The following is a 17748-nucleotide window of genomic DNA, read 5'->3' as shown; positions in this document are numbered from 1 at the left end:
TGAGCGAGTTCTGTGTACTTGCTGATTTTTCCAGTGAATGTGTTTTGTACATTGTGAGTGGAATGGCTATGTCTATAATGTAAATGATTTTATTGTTTGTCAATGAGTGTGATGTCTGGTCTGTTCTGGTAAATTGTTTTATCTGTGATTACGGCTCTGTCGTAGTACATTTTGTGTGTTGTTTTCCAATACTGTCTGTGGAATATACTTGTAGTATGGTTCGTGGATGTCTAATAATTTGTGTTTCTTTGCAAGTTCTTGGTGTATTATATTTGCTACTTGATTGTGTCTATGTAAATAATCTGTCTGTGCCAAGAGCTTGCAACCAGAAGTGATGTGTTGTATAGTTTCTGGCATGACGTGACATTTTCTGCATGTGTCATTTGTGAGTGTTGTATCTTTGAGTATGTGTTTTCTGTAGTTTTTAGTATTTATGACCTGATCCTGTATGGCAATCATGAATCCTTTCCGTCTCCCCAAAGAGGCATCCCCGTGCTAACCAGCTGTTTGACGCAGTTTTGTCAACAAAATCCTGGGCCAGATCATAAGGATGCCTGTCATGGAGTGCCTTTCGCACCCATGATTGCTTAATGGTGTCTATGATATTTATATGTTGTGTCGTGTCCATACGTTGTCAATGTAAATTTAATGGTGTGTTATTCGAGTCTGCTAGAGTTACTGCTTTATGTAATTGTGATGTTTCTTGTTTTTTTTGTAGAAAAACTCTCACAGTGTCTCTGTTTGTAGTGAAGTTTAACTATGTCAATCAGGCCACGTCCGCCATGTTTACGTGGAAGGGTTAAACTTTCTATGGTGGATTTAGGATGATGTTGTTTATGCGTAGTAACTGTTATTCTTGTTTTTATTTGATGTTGCTGCGTGAGTTCAATGTATAACTCCAAAAGAATAAGTGAGTACTGGGATGACATATGTGTTTATTGCTTTAACTGTGTGTTTTGCATTTAACTCTGTTCTGAGAATAGCATTTAACCTACTTTGGTATTCTTTAATTTGTTGTGTATAATTGTTCTTTTTTGATCAACAACCCTTTGTTCGGTGACAGTGAAGTGAGGATACTGTTGTGTGAATTTATGGTGTAGTTGTTGTCTGTATGCTGTCATGTTTGTTTCGAGTTTTGTGATGGTGTAGTAAGTACGGATGATAAACTTGTTCATTTCCGTTGTCCATTTCATCCGTTGGTGTGGTTTTCCAGCCTTTGTGGTCTGTGGATGCATTGCCACAGAAACACCAAGGCTAGGTTGGTTCCTCACATCTGTTGAGGGCATTGCAGTAGCCATGCTTGGGCCGATGCTGCTTTCGCCACCGGTAACCAAGGGAGACTGTGGCCTATTTTTCGAACATGAGCCTCTGCCTAACCCACGAACGCGGACCTTGTTAACCCGGGCGACGTCCTAACCGGTATCACATTTAGATCTGGTTACTATCATGATATATATCTCCACAGAATGTGGGTGTGTGGTCACTCTTAGCTTCATTTCTCCCCATAGACCTTACTGGCATGGGTGTCCCTACCAGGAGCTTGTGCTCCAGCCTGCATTGCCCTATGGATCAGTAAAATTACTGGGCTCTCCCACCACGACCTGGTGGTGACCCCGGGAGAGTTGTTATTATTATTATCATTATCAACTCGTCTCGATTATATATATAGATTACCGCAATTAATTCAGTATATATTCGACACTTATTATTAGAGAAGATGTTATAATGATCTCTTTTCCCATCTCTCAATTTTATTATAAATAATTGAGTTAAGTTTAAATTCATAGTTTTAATTTTCATATTTATTTTATTTATTTTTAAAGAAAATTGTCATCTTCTGAGTTTTTTTGGCATCTCTCGAATTTTTCAATCCCCTTGCAAGCTTTTTGCATGACTTTCCGTATTGTGCATGCAACCCTGCAATGGATCTCATTAGCTAATAAGCAAATGCAATGCTTTCGGCTGTCAAAAATCGAAAGCACAGCCAGCTGTTCGTTTGTGGTGCAGTTAATATGGACGACGCCATTATATAAACCACATAGTGAATGCACATGCCACCTGGCAAGAATGACTATTATTATAAGGCTGCATTTCTGTATAGCTCTTAATATCATTAGTATTAACCTTGTAAGCTACGTTATGTTTCTTTGGCAGTGCTTATAATCTCTTATTGAATTTGCCTTGTTCTTTTAGAATATTTTTGAGAAAATTTGAAAGCGTGGAGCATTTAGCAAGAGGTTGACAGAGTGGTTAAGATGTCAACTTACCGCTCTGCGAAGGGACTCAAAATTGAATCCGCAAAGGTAAAAAAACCCAGAAATTTTTCAAAGGATGGTCTATTTGGATATATCGAGCACCGTCCCTGACCACCCGATCATCCTATTGTGGACCTAGTCAAGCTAATAATGAGTACGATTAGAAAACCTTTTGTTGCCCACAGGGTGGAAAAATCAAAAAATAGAAAAGAAAAAGAAGATAAAGTCGAGGAGAATCGGGGAAATAAAATTTAAGGAACCGGCTCCAATCATTATTACACTAATAAAAGTATAATTTTCGTCTTTATGGAATTTAGCCTCATATAAACCAAAAACATCAAAGATGAAAATAAAAATTTAACACATTTCGTTTCATGTTGAACAATACAAAAACAAAAAAAAAAAACCTCGAATACTGTACCGTATATCACTCATTTATCGTTTTTTTTTTTTTTTTTTTTAACTCTTTCTTCCCTGTGAGCACTAAGAGGGCCTCTTTTAGCAAGCCTATTATGGGTTCGGCCAGGCCCACAATAAGGTGGCGGGTGGTGAGGAACGGGGACCGACATATCCAAACGGATCACTCCCCGAAAAATTCCCGAGGATTTTTCGACCGATCCAGATTCGATTTCGGGTCCCGCAGAGCGGTAGGTGACCGCTCGGCTATCAGGCCACTTATACTTTTATGATTTCCACATTAAAAAAGCACGTTAATTAATTAATATTAATATTACAATAATCAATTTAAAAATAATAAAAATAGTTTAAACGTTTTATTCACGCAGAATCGCTTATAATTTTTTCTTTAGGCTGAATTTTGGAGGAATTTCGATAACGACTTACGGCATAAACAGCTCGAGACTTATCGAGGAGTTTTTTCAGCAATGTAGGAACTATGTAGAGAGGGGAGTTCCTTTCTAGGTCAAAATGTTAAGAAATTAAGTTAGAGTGTCGAATTAAATTAGTTAAATGTGTTTATAAACTGTCATTTATGTCGCACGACCGAGTAAATAAAGGGAATTCGTAATTTAAACTAACACCATGCTGATTAACGGTAAGCCTCTTCAATTCGCTAACTAAATGTCATTTAGTCGTATGTAACCTTAAAAATCTCGTGAAATTTTAATATTTACGGATTATTTAACGTATCTATCGCGTTATTACGTTAATTCATCGACTAATAAATGCTACCAGATTACATTTATCCATTAAAATGACGGAAATAGGTTTTTCTAGGTTATGTAAATATTTGAATTAATTTGTGGTGTGGTTGGATCGTGTTCGCATTTAAAACATAATATAAATGTTTTGACGTGTGGTTTGACTTTATTCACGCTCTGTCACCATTCTACAGACGAATTACTCAGTATCTTTCAATTCATTTAAATGTCCAGTTTAATTGTGATTAATGGAAGTGTACAACGGAATGGCTCTTGAATGAAATTGTTGTTTACTCCTCAATGTTTGATTTAGGTGAAAAATGAGTTTTTAATTTAATTACATTAAAATCAATGCAAAAAACATATATTACAAAGACTGTGTTTTCATTCGGCGTTGTATAATTTTAATAATGTACGGAAACATTCTTCGTTTAATTACGCGGTAATAAATTAAAAACTGGCCAGATGGTTACTCGATTAGCTTCCTGTCGTACCAAAGGATACGAGATTAAGTGTTTATAGATTTTTTACGGATAGATTGAGATGAATCTGCTGCTTGATGCATCTGGATGTTAACTGATTCTATTATGTTTGAAATACAACTAATGTAATAAAATTTAATTTTTGTTTTATTTAAAAATTGGAACATTCGTACATGCGGGACTGTGTATTAGTGAATGCCGGGGATTTCTGGGATGGCTCTGTATGCAATTGAATGTTTAAAATATAGTCTTATATGTAAATTTATGTTTTATGGGCCTTTACATTGGGGGCCCTTTTCTTAATCCCCAAGGGAGCTCTAAGGTTTAATTTTATTTTTAAATTACTCATTCATTTTTATCACAAAAAAAGTTTTTTACTGATAAAATTAAATTAAAAATATTTATTAACTAAAACTTTGTTCTAGTGGGTTGTGATTGTTAGGTGGTAGCACTGTATTTGATTAATACAAGTTTGATAAACAATGTAGCATCAAGGGATTAAATCAAATCTGTTCATACTGGGATATTAAAAAGGTTTTTTGTGTTGATTTATCTTCCCAGGGGTTGTGCGAGAAGTTGTTTTATTATCAAGGGATTAATTACAGCATTAATCAAGGGATACTTGTATGTATATGTATATATACACATACATATACAGGTATCTTCTTGCATAATGTATATACGATGCCCTTTTTATAGCTTGTCCCCCTTCTTTTTTATAGTCTGCAGGTGCTGATGATTATGTGCACCTTATTGAATTTTTGCTTTTGGGTTTTCATGAAACAACTTCCATGCCGCTGATAAGGATTTGCATAACTTGAAGCAAAAGAACTGTACAAGCGATGTAAGTTAATTTTTCTAAGGAAATATAATTATATTATGGAATCATTTAAAGAAATAAGAATATTTAGTTAAAAGTTAAGTTTAAAATTAAAATGCTGTCTAAACATCAGTGTGTAGCTATTTTGTGTAATGATCTGAAGAGGGGCCAGCTGGGCCTACTGGCTTGCAATGCATAATTGTAACATAAATGAATAACAGAAACCTGTTTGTCTTCTGAGTTATTGAAATTGTTATTAACAAGGATCCTATATGGCAGTTTTAAAATTTCATATTTTTATAAATTCTTATTTCACATTTTACAGTAAAATTTCAATATAAAGTGTAGGATTTTTAAACAATGGAATGCATGTTATAAAAGTAGGTATTTTGTATAATTAATTTTAAAATTTAATAAAAAGATTCACTTCTATAAACAGTCTGTTATAATTTTATTTCTTTAAAAGATAGATTACTTTTGTACGTTGTTTTATACAAAGTAATTTTCATGAAGACAAACCTCTCAAGTAAATTTTATCATTATTTATATTTAACAGATTTTAGGAAAACATATCACTTATCTAATCATTACAAATGCTCTTAAAATTGCAATAAATTTTTTTTCATTGAATTTTTTTATAGTAAGTAAAACTTCAGATACAAATCTGTACAAGCAAAAGCATAATATGTATTCCTGATGCATGTAATCTTTAAGCTATTGGTTGTTTTTATAGATTACAAACTTTGATAATTTTTTTTCTTACTACAGACATCTGATTAATAAGATATATTTAAATTTATCCTTCAGATAGCTTTGTTGAAGCATGATGTCAAAATGCACGAATAACATGATTGACATCTCTGATAATTCCTCAAATTAAAATATTGATAAGTATATAAATTGCGGAATCTGGAAAAAACACAGTATAAAAATTTATACCTGTTCTTAAGATTTTGTACAGTGATAACAGGTGGTTAATGGGACTTTACCACATGATGAGAGTTCATCTCTGGGTTCCATCTCGTGATCATCATAACATTAACATTCATATACACGTTCAAAGAGACAGATCATGTATCATACAATGCTCTTTTTTTCAAGTGTGCTATTTATTCATTAAACGAACTTGACGATGAGCTCCATTTAGATTTTAAAACTTTCAAGAGTCTCTGTGAAAGGAAATTGTATATTATGTAATTTTTTATGATATTTTTATCTCATTTCATTAACTTTTACTCTTTATTGTTTTCTTCAGGAAGAAGTGATTGCTTGTTTTTTCGAACATTACCTTTTATAAGAGTATAGAATAAAGAATAAATAATACAAAATATCTATTAATATTATAATGATTTATAAAGATTATAAAATATATACATGTAAATTATTACATGTTATTAATATTAAATTAAATTAACAATAAGTAAATAAGTAAAAACTAGAATTTATTACACTTAAATAATAAATATACTAAACTATAAAAACAATTATTTATTTAAAATATTTTTAAATGAGTGTTTTATTTTAATCAATAAATTAAGATGATACTAATTTTTATACTGTGCTCAACATAAATACAGACACTCCTCACCCCTTGAGTTTAATGGTTTTGTACCATGTTCACATTTTTCAGTGAGTTGTGTACAATAAATTCAGTGAGATAATACTTGTGTACAATAGTAGTTTACATTGTATTTTATGTAATTACAAGTATAAGAAAGTACTGTTGCAACAGTAGAAGGAAAAAATACATTTTGTGATTTCTTGCTGTATGTAAGTATAGCCATCCATAATATCTAAAAGAAATTTTCATTTCCTGTTGAGTTTGTTGGCGATGAAACTGTTACATTGTGATGTCATGTAGAAAATAATTAACAGAGCAGGAAAAGGCTAAAATTGGTGCTTTATATGATGAAAACAAAGATTATAAATACATTGCCAAATTCTTGAAATATCAACAAACATAATCCATAATTACTTAAAAAATCCATGCATTTACAGACAAGAATAAAGGCAGGTTGGCCTTTCAAACTTTTGCAAACAGATCAGCAAAGAATTATCAGAATGGCTTTAAATTTGACACAAAGCTGATATCCAGAAGGCTACTTCTTTTGAGAGACTTCAAGACCCAGAAAGATCTAGGCTTTCTGGCCTAGATCTTGAAGTCTCTCAAAAACTGTACACTGAGTTCTACATCAGTGTGCAAGCCAAAATGAAGACCTGTTCAAAACTTAGACCTACATACAAAACATCATCTGGAATTTGCTCATATGAACCTGAACAGGGAGTGGAAAACTATAGGGTGACTTATAATTGATATCTAAATTTGCAGAGCTTCATGTTACTGATTTCTGTGATTGCAGATTTTCATTGATAAAAAGAAGTTCAACTTTGAAGATTCAGATGGATTGAACGGATACTGGCATGATTTAGGAAGCAAACCTCTTTTTCTAGGCATAATTTTAGTAAAGTTGTTATGATAGTTTAGGGGCATTAGAGTTGCTGGAAAATTACCATTATCAAAAATGAATGGCTCAGTGATTATCTGAGTCATCCATTTCAAAGAGCCAATTGGCAGTTTCCAGTCATCTCCTGCCATTTCTTCAAAACACATCTTTACATTTTAGCAAGATAATGCAAGCATCCATTCTATTCACAGTAAATGGTATGGCTTCAGAATGACAATATTGAGGTTCTGGATTGATTAACTTGCTCCCAAAACTTCAGTTCAATGGAAAACCTCCGAGAAAAGTATATGCAGATAACTATTTGTTTGCATCGGTTGAACACCTAAAAACAGCAATTCTGCTGACCTAGGAAAATGTGGATATGAAACCTTACAAAATCTTGTTTAGAGCATGTCCAACAGAATATTTCAATTAAGAAATAAAAACAGTTGCTTAACCAATTATTAATACTAATGTTTCATGATTTTTATATGCTTTTTTTTTCTAAGATTGAATCCTTTATGTGTTGAAAGTAGACTTAAAATGTCTGTATTAATGTAGCTGTAAAAAACCGATTCATGATTAAAATAAGCAAACATTTTGATATTTTTTAAGACAATAGCATAGCTTGTTTACCATTTCAGTTGTGTTATTGACAATTTTTAGCAAGTTTAATATCGCTAGGTCTGCTTGAAATGCTCATTTTGCAAAGGTATTTTTGTGTTTGTCAAGCACTTCATAGCCTTATCCCATTTTTAGGAGATAATTTTTAAATGAAATGAATTTTAGAATATTTTCTACCGGAAAAATTAGAAATTTATTAAAACTTAGGTCTATAAAATCGGTTCTCTCAATCTGTTTCTATAGTTGAATTATCTTTATTTTTATTAATGGAATTAGAATATCGGATCCAAATATGTTTCCTCTTTTATACTTCTATTCATGTTTATGGTTTTAATATAAATTTTAATTTAAACAAATTTATTTAAAGTATTTTTTTTTTTTTAAATATAATTTTAATTAATTATTAGAATATAGCATTTAACATTATATTAATAATTAACTTTGTTATTTTTGAAAGAAAGTTGTAAAATCTGCAGGAAATTTTTTAAAATTAAGCTTAAATTATTTAATCTTAGGAGTTAAGGACTTTTAAGATGTTTTTCTTAAAATTTGGAATTATAATTGTTTAAACTCTTCATTATATATGACCTTGTTGTTGAGAGAGAGAAAGACATTATCAGAAATAGCAGAAGTCTAGATGATAGTTAATTAAGAATTATACAGTAAACATAATAAGATGAAACTGTAGTTAACATCACGAAAACAATGTAAACAAAGTATTATTTATTATAATTAATACCAACAAATGTAACGAAAGTGCTTGCTAAGAATAATTTAAAATGGTAAGAATTTTAGTTTAATTAAATTACCAAATTAACGGTGCAACAAATAAAATAATTTACTTCTTATGGTTTCAGAATAATATAAAATTACATTAATTTTTATGCAAAAATTGCAATGTTTAATTAAATAAATGATTAAAATTTAATTTTCCAACAAATGATTATGAAAGTACAAATATTATAGTATTAAAAAATATATGTTTTAGTATAAACATTTGTTTAAATAATTTGATAAAAGCTAGATCTAGCTAATAAAATTTATGATTTATACAGTTCAAATATGAGTGATGTAGCATAAAATATAGATACAGTAAGTTCGAATAAAATTGTATAAATAATGATGTCCAGAAGAATGCATTGTGTATATGTTGAATGGACGACAGCTTAGCTATTATTTTTTATTAAATAATTAGATTTTACACAATACTTTTAATTATTTTGTAAAAATAAATAATGATGATAAATTACTTATTTATTTATTTCAACTCCCGATTGCATTATTTAATGTATTAAAACAGAATGATGTGTTCATTTAGAAAACTGTGTAAGAAATATTTCTGCATAGAATGAAATTATATATATTCTGTGCTATATATATATATGCTTCATTTCTGTGTGTAGCTTATTAATATTTTTAAATATGTGGTGTGAAATTTTGTATGAAGTACGAAATTTTTTAAGTTGAAATCGTTAATATTAATTGAGAAAATTATGACTAAAAAAGCTTCATTACATTATTTTTTCAGGGATCAGCTTAAATATTTTGATAAATGTTTTCGGATTCTGTCAATATTCATCTTCAGATAGAGTATAAAATGAAAAAATTTCGCATCAAACAAAGAACGAAGGTATTTTGAAACTGCTTCTCGTCTGATTGTTCAAATTTTTGTATTACGGCTCTCAGACTGCCGTTTAATATCAGACTTATTATACTGAGACAAGGAGATGCGTAGATTAAAAATTAAATATATACATTGAAAGAAAAAATGAGCTTGTTTTCCTTTTAATCTCCTTGTCTCAGTATAATAAGTCTGATATTAAACGGCAGTCTGAGAGTCATAATAAAAATAATGATGAATTTCAGAATTTCTTAATGAAATTCCTATTTTCATTTTATGCTTGATCTGAGATGATGTAGACGTTATCCGGAAATGTTTACCAAAATATTTAAACTGACCTCTAAAAAAACATAATATATTTTCTCACTGAAAAATGGTGTTTGCTTGAAAGAGCAGTATATAAATCTCGGTCAATGTTTATAATCATAAATCTGTATATTTTTTCCCAACAGACTCTTCATTTGTGATTTTAAAATTATAAATGGAAACTTCTCTTATTAATGATACTAATGAACATTTTATAAAAATTTGTCATAATAATGTACACTAGTATAGATAAGAGTCAATACATAAATGAATTTATTTTAATTAAAATAAATAAATAAACTAATTAAAGAAAAGGTTGTGATTTAAGTGAACTGAATATAAAATCTAAAGAAAAAAAACTAAATAAAACTACAAAATTCATAAAAATGGCATTTAAATTGTGAAATTTACTTAGTTTTAATGACTTTATCCATCTTTGGAATATTTTATATTGAGATATTGTTATAATACAATCCTACAATGATTGAAGTAATTTGTCATTTATACGTAATTATTATTGTGAATATTATTTAATAAAATGTAAACGTCTTCACATTTTTGTTGTATAGAAGAAGAATTCTTTCAGATTCGGTATTTCTGGCCTACACATTGATACAATAGTACTTTTATTTAATGATACTATTCATTAATAATTCAATTAAAAGCTTATTCATTCATTAATAATTCAATTAAAAGCTTGTGTAAACATCAATTAATTTTTGGAGAGTAAGATAAAAGTTAATAATAAACCATTTTATTATTTAATTTTATGATTTCAGTTAGATTTTTTTTAATGCTTCATCTGTTGTTAGTGACTTTGACCCATGTTTACTTAATGTTACAGCAGTAACATAAGTAAACATTTTATGGTGTTGTTTATGTTTTTCTTAGAAAATTCTAATAAATAGATTCATAGAAGTTTCATAAGAATATCAATTTTAGAATTTAACACTTTAGCATACCTGTTTAATTTCCTGTAAACATATTGTAATGAAATTTTGATGTGAAGCTATGAAATGAATATGGAATTTGTGAAATATATTTTATATTTTTAAGACAATTTCAAAAAATTTGGTAATAGACTATATGTGTGATCTTTAATATGTGCATCAAATCTTTTGATTTAAACATCAAACAATTGCTGGATTATATTGGGATATATTAATGCTGCTAATTATTAACCATATGTCAAATTTGGTGTAGAGATAGGCATTAGGAGCCATCTCTTGATAAATTTAATAATTATAATTAAATTAATATTTTAATAATCAATTTAGAAGGTTTTGGAAGAAAAAAATCTGCCTTAAGTGGTACTCAAACCTGCAACTCTTGCTTACATTGCCTCTGTTCTGGTAACGTTGTTTGCTATTTAATTATAAATTAGTAGCATTAATATAGCCCAATGTAATCTGACAATTGTTTGGCCAAAATCTAAAATTGTATATGTAGGTGTTTTTATTAGATTTAAGCATCTTTTGGCTCCTACACATGCCAGTGGAGAGTACCCTATTTTGCATTGAAATAGGACATCATGACCAAAGTGAACATCATTATAATGATATTCACTCTAGTCTTGATGAAACAGCACATTAGTCTAAGTCAGTTTTCATTTTAAAACAATGGAAAAATTATCTTCTTTCTTGATTCCTTAAATACAACTATCTTTTCAAAGCTGAAATTTCTTGGATAAAACCTGAGATAAGTTACTTGATCTCAGGTTTTATCCAAGGTTTTATACAAGATACAAGTAGTCTGAAGCAAGCCTGTAAATTATATTTGTTGTGTGTGTAAATGTCAGAAATGTACGAAAGGTGTGCTTTTTGATTTTATTGGTGCCTTAACATGTTTTAAAAGGGAACATATTGGAAATATCAAATACTTCACTGTTAATTATGACTCATATAAACGCAAAGAGAACATTGGACTTCTCAATCTTCTTTACACACCGGAAATTCATACAAAAAATACACTTACGTAAAAACCAGATAACCAGAGTGGTTAGTATTCGGGTCGCAAACGTTTTCGTAGCCTCTTCTAGGCTCTTCTTCAGGCTTTGTAGTAATAAATCTACGCCGATCATTGAATTTCGAATATATTCCTTTTGGAAAGAACCGAAATTAGGGAATTCGAAACACGGTTCTTTCCAAAAGGAATATATTCGAAATTCAACGATCGGCGTAGATTTATTACTACAAAGCCTGAAGAAGAGCCTAGAAGAGGCTACGAAAATGTTTGCGACCCAAATACTAACCACTCCGGTTATCTGGTTTTTACATAAATGTATTTTTTGTATTAATATTGGACTTGATTTTGACTCAGCAAATTGGTCAAGATGATATCTAAAAGTCTACATTTTCAGTAAGAAGTTGCACTTACAATCTGCATGGCACAAACTCTTGCTTCTTCTCAATTGAGAACATAGACAATACACAAATATATATTTTATTTTGAAGTCATTTCAGTAAATATAATAAATATTATGTTGAGATTGAAACTTCATATAAAAGAAAGTTCATGTTTTTGAAGCAATGACCATTTTCTTGTTCCAGCCATCAAAATTGGCATGAAATATTTGTAAAAATGGCTTTTAAAGATCATTTTCATAAATTATTTTATTATTATTTTGATGATTAAAGCATATGTAATTTTGAAATAAAGTTTTCATTATTTTATATACTGTATATATATACAAATCCTTTCAAACTCCTGTATTTACTAAAACATTGTTCTATAAATAAATGAAACCTTTGTATTATAGTAAAACTTTTCAAATAAACAAAGGAAATGTATTTACTGTACATGTAATAATTTAATTCTTAACAAGGTGAATTAGAAATATTTTAAAATATATTTTGTTTGCTAAATTTTATTATTTCAGAAATTTGAAATCTTTTATATTTAGTTTGAGTTGCTATATATTTAAAGATTAAGTATTATTTCAATATTATTATAAAAATAATTATATTATAATTGTAAATAAATAAATTAGTTTCTATTCCTAATTTATTATGTAGAAGTTTTTCATTTATATACAAGGTCTTCTAAATGAATGCTACTATTTTAAATTACCATAATTATGTTAATTATTATTCGAGAACTAGTACACTGTTCAATAGAATATCCATCCAAATTCATCTCCCATCTGGATTCAAATATCTTGTTATCTATTATCTACTATCTCTAGGAAGTGTCATAAATGAAAACTGCAACTCCTCAGCACAGAATGCATTTTGTTCTCTAGTTTGTGAAGTTGGTATCGCTCATCAGTAGTAATTTGTGGGAGATGTAGAATTGTGGCTGCTGTACAAAAAGTGACAACATATATGCCATAATGAAGGTAGGAAGAATTTGAGTATCGGTCGGATGTGTGCTGCATGACATGAGGTTCGTGCATTCAGAAATTGTAATGAGCAAATGTGGAACTTGGACAGTTTACCAATGTAAATTACAACAATGTCAGATAATAATTAACATAATTAAAGTAATTTAAAATTGTAGCATTTGTTTTGGAAGACACTATGTATATATATATATAATAAAATTACTTATTGTTGAGATTGCAAAGTGCAATGTAATAAGGTCATTAATTGGTCTATCATTTTTATCAAAATTTTCTATTAAAATAATAACAATAAAAGAAAATTATAACACATGAAACTGTTATTCTGTAATCTTTGAACTTTTTTTCTGTTCCTTATATGAACATCACTTGAAAATATGTTGAAATGATCAACTGATATAGAAAAATGATGATATAATTGCTTTGTTTAAAATATCACATTTTCTGTCTTGTTATTAATATGTAATGTGAAAATTGATCTACTTGAAATCAAATTTACTAAACTATTCCAGTCATTTGTTCTGTATTATTTAGACAAATTTAAATATAATGTCTAAATTACTTGTGCATCAACTAATATAATAAAAAAATTTCAACTAAATTTATTTTTCTGGCATCCTTAACATGTATAGCTCCAAGGTGCAAAATTTCCTCTCCAAACTTGTCTTTGTTTTTTTAGAATTTAATGATTTTTTTGGCAGTTGACTCATTGTTTTATTGAAATTTTCATTCTTTTAAATTATTTTTTGCTAAATATACCAAGTATTGAATTGATTACAATGAAAATGCCTCTGCAACAACACTTTGGCTCCTCAGAACAGTTGACGTTGGAAGGAAAAAAAGATCTTCAAGCAAACCTAATTTCAGTTGCATAAGAAATTATCATTATATATAAAAAAATTATATCACTATAGAAAAAATTCTAGCTTTAGTATAGAACTCGTTTTTATTCACTAATATCAAAGACATGAAATGTGCAATATAATCTTTATCTTACTTAATTGTACTATACAGGGCTGGATTAACCCACTTTGGGGCCCTAGACATTTTCTTCTTATCGGGGCCCCTCCCTCTCTCACAAGAAATAGAGCACACAAAAAATATAAAACAGTAAATGAAACAAAACTAAATAATGTGAAAAACTAAAACAAATCTTAAGTTTTTATTAATAAAAAATATTTAATATACAACAATAAATTTTAGTTTTTTTAAAAAAGTTTGAATAGTTTGTTTTATAAATTTAAAAAAATTGAAATTTATTTTATTAAATGTTTAACAAAAGTAGTTATACAATAACAATATTACCTTAAAATATTAATTGTTTAATTTAACCTTTTCGGTTAATATTTAAATAATATAATATTTTACCCATGAAAGGTAAATTGAATAATGAAAAAAATAATTTAAATTAAAGCTAAGATAGTTTAAAAAAGTAAGTATATAAATATGAATAAACTTTATTCATATTTATATACTTAAAAATTCAGAAAAGTAAACTATCTTATTTACAAATCTTTTCAAAATAGACAATTTGACTGGGTCTTTCAAAAAAAAACAGGTTTTAGACATTTGTCTCATTTGTCTATGCGACGATCCGGCCCTGGTACTATAAGCAAGTACATGAAAAATCAAATTTTCTCTCCTTTTTGATTTATGTCCTCCATAAGTTAGAAAGGAAGAAAAATTTGAATTAAATAAATTCTGACTCCATTGTTTTAAATAATTTATTTATTCTTATAATGTATCGTATATTCCGGCGTATAAGACAACTTTTTAACCCAGGAAAATCTTCTCAAAAGTCTGGGTTCGTCTTATACACTGGGTGTCATCTTATAGGGCGGGTGCTGCAGTCGGCCGGGACACCCAGGGTATGGATAGAGATAGAGCGGTGCCGTGCCCAGAAAAACACGCATCTTTCACTCGTCTGGCCCGCCCTTGTATGTATCCTATTACCATACTTCTTTCTCTGCCTTTCAGATCTCGCTCCTGAGAACTGCAGTGAAGCAGCACAGGCGTGCATATGTGAGATCTGATAGGTAGAGGAGGAGGTACAGTAATAGGATACAAGGGCGGGCCAGTATGTTGCGACATCTCGCTTCAAAATCGGGCTAGAATTGATCTTTTTCTTGAAATTAAAAAAAAAAATTATTGGGAGAAAAGAATTGATAGCGAAAAAGATGCTCACGATGGTCACAATCGACGATAGCGATTATCGCGTGTGTTTTTCCGCCGAATTTTCCTGTTTCATGACAAACAGCCTTATGTTTATAAGTGACAGTTTACCTGCTATGTACCTGCATGTCATAAGCATTTGAATTAAAATTACCATATTGAAATCAAATTGATTTTTTTTTACTTTTATTTGGTGTGCGTTGGAAGAGGGGTAGTCTTATACAGCGAGTATATCCCAAACTCTATATTTTAACTGTAAAAGTCAGGGATTGTCTTATACACTGGAATATACAGTACTTTTTATATCAGATTATTACGATGGTGGACTTCACGCTGATCACTGAATAGGCAAGAGACGAGAAAATTAACATTCAGGCGTTAAACTATGTACAAATATCACTATAATTACTAGCGCTTTCGACGAAACTATTTTCGTCTTCGTCAGGTAGATAATAACGGTTAAAATCCTTTTCCGAACCAAAAAATTTTTTGAAATGAACAAACCGCTTTAGAACTTTGGAACAAGACCAACGATGGAACTGAGCGAGAAGAAATTTAAACATGCGCGTGTGGTGACGCAGCGCATGTGCTATAAAATACTGAGACGTGGAGCTAGAGGTGTTGCCTTAATCTGTTATATAAGTTGACCCACATAACAGGCAAATCAAGCGTGGGTGTGTTGCACGGATTTAGTGCAGCAGTAAGAAAGGCCTCCCAAATAAACCCAAGATGCTCCTGTTATTACAATGCCTGAGCATCACCACCTGGTCCCACAGTGGGGTGTATAGGTGCTGTAACACCATTCTTGCTAGTTCGGTATTACCTTTGCCTGCCCTGATGGAAAGTTGGTGTTCGGAAATACGACAAGCTAACATTCTAGTTGTCGCACCAACGTAGTGGGTGTGAATACCAGATGTAGTATTTTCCATTGGGATGGAGTAAACTCCAGACCTCTCTAGTACAGAGGTAGCATCCCTGTCATTACACAGTAGCCTCTTAAGATTTGGCCGTGGAGAGACTGGTAGAAAAAGCGTGTGTTGCCTAAAAACATGGCAAATACAGATGGTGACTCGACTATGGAATGGTAATGTGGGAAGGACTACCGTGCATTCCTTTGGAACATGTAATGCTGTGGCAGGAAAGAGCAATCTTTTGACCTTGTTTAAGACGTACCTATACTTGGCATTAGTGTACCCCGCCGTATTTACTGCTGAGCGAATGGCATTAAGTTCAATGTCGACAGCTGTTTGATTGGAGAATAACAAAAAAGCCCTTCTAATTAATGGGGCGATAGCTGCATTAACATAATGCTGCGGCTGGAATGCCGTAGCAGGGATTAAAGGCGGTATGCAGCTGAATTTATGGAACACTGAGTACGATAAAGTTCCCTGGGATTTGGAGATGTTTAGATCTAGAAACGCAATAGCCCCTTCATTTTCTTTTACCCAAGTAAAGCTGATGGTAGAATAAATCTTCATGAGTTAACTTTTGAGGGTGAGGAATATAATTATAGCGATATTCTTACATAGTTTAACGCATGAATGTTAATTTTCTCGTCTCTTGCCTATCAGATTATAATTATAATCAGTCAGAATAAGAATCTAATTATAATTAAACTATTTTAGTCGGATTTTTGATACCAGCTGTGCCACAAGTGTTCTACGAGCTGGATGATGCTGCCTTCTGTCTTCCTCATCTCCAACGAATTGGTCCATCTTTGAAAATATGTTCCATGTCTATCTGACCCCATTATTAAGAAAAATATTTGAGACTTTATAACTTGAATACACAAAATAAACTAGATAATTCTTTTAACATCTACACTTTTGCTGTTGTTACAGATTTTAACAATTGTTTCTTCAAATGTCTGGATTCATCAATCTAGCAGCAATTATTTATTCTTTCATAAATTATATAAGGATGTTGATAGACATTTTGAAGAAATGTTTTTATGTTCTTTAATTATGAGAATAAGTTAGTCATGTTAAATGTGTTCTGAGATTGTATTTTTCAAATTCTAAAATAGAACAAATTGATTTTTAAAATTTTGTGTAATAATTTTATATAGACATATCTTGTCAATTGTGATTCTTCTTCCTCCTCATTCTCTTCCTCTCCTCTCTTCCTCTTCTAGTCAAGGTTTTGCTGTAGTTTTTATCAAAAACTAAGTTAATGAAACCATTATAAACAATTTTATAATGTTACTATATTATTTAATATTTTGATTTCTGATGAAGTATATTGTGTTTTAAAACAAAACAAAGTTAATGTTTTCTTTATATAATTAGAAAGTTTTGTAATTAAATGTTGAAAGGGACATTATTATTATTATTATTATGTTGGGTTAAGTTAGATATACTCGGTTAACACCGGTGGCTAAGTACTATGCCGGACCAAAGTCAAGGCATAGTAACCAAAACAGAAATTAAAGAAGTGTATCAGTGTGTGTGTCTGTATTCAGGAATTTTCTCACAATATGACATGTATTCAATATAGTGGCCTTCTGTAGAGTGATGTATGTGTT

General features: G+C 30.4%; 1 protein-coding gene across 1 annotated transcript in view; it reads left to right on the top strand.

Moving 5' to 3' along the window:
* The first annotated feature begins 3092 nt into the window (after positions 1–3092).
* Positions 3093–17748, top strand: part of LOC136975240 (uncharacterized) — a 64630-nt gene continuing 49974 nt past the window's right edge. Inside the window, 1 exon segment of the mRNA XM_067270269.1 lies at positions 3093–3309. The gene's annotated coding sequence lies outside the window, so the exon portion shown is untranslated.

Source organism: Centruroides vittatus, unplaced genomic scaffold (genome assembly GCF_030686945.1).
Source record: "Centruroides vittatus isolate TY-2023 unplaced genomic scaffold, ASM3068694v2 contig_367, whole genome shotgun sequence".
Taxonomy (NCBI): Eukaryota; Metazoa; Arthropoda; class Arachnida; order Scorpiones; family Buthidae; genus Centruroides; species Centruroides vittatus.
The sequence above is the reverse complement of the archived record's forward strand: the minus strand, read 5'-3'. Positions and strand labels throughout refer to the sequence as shown.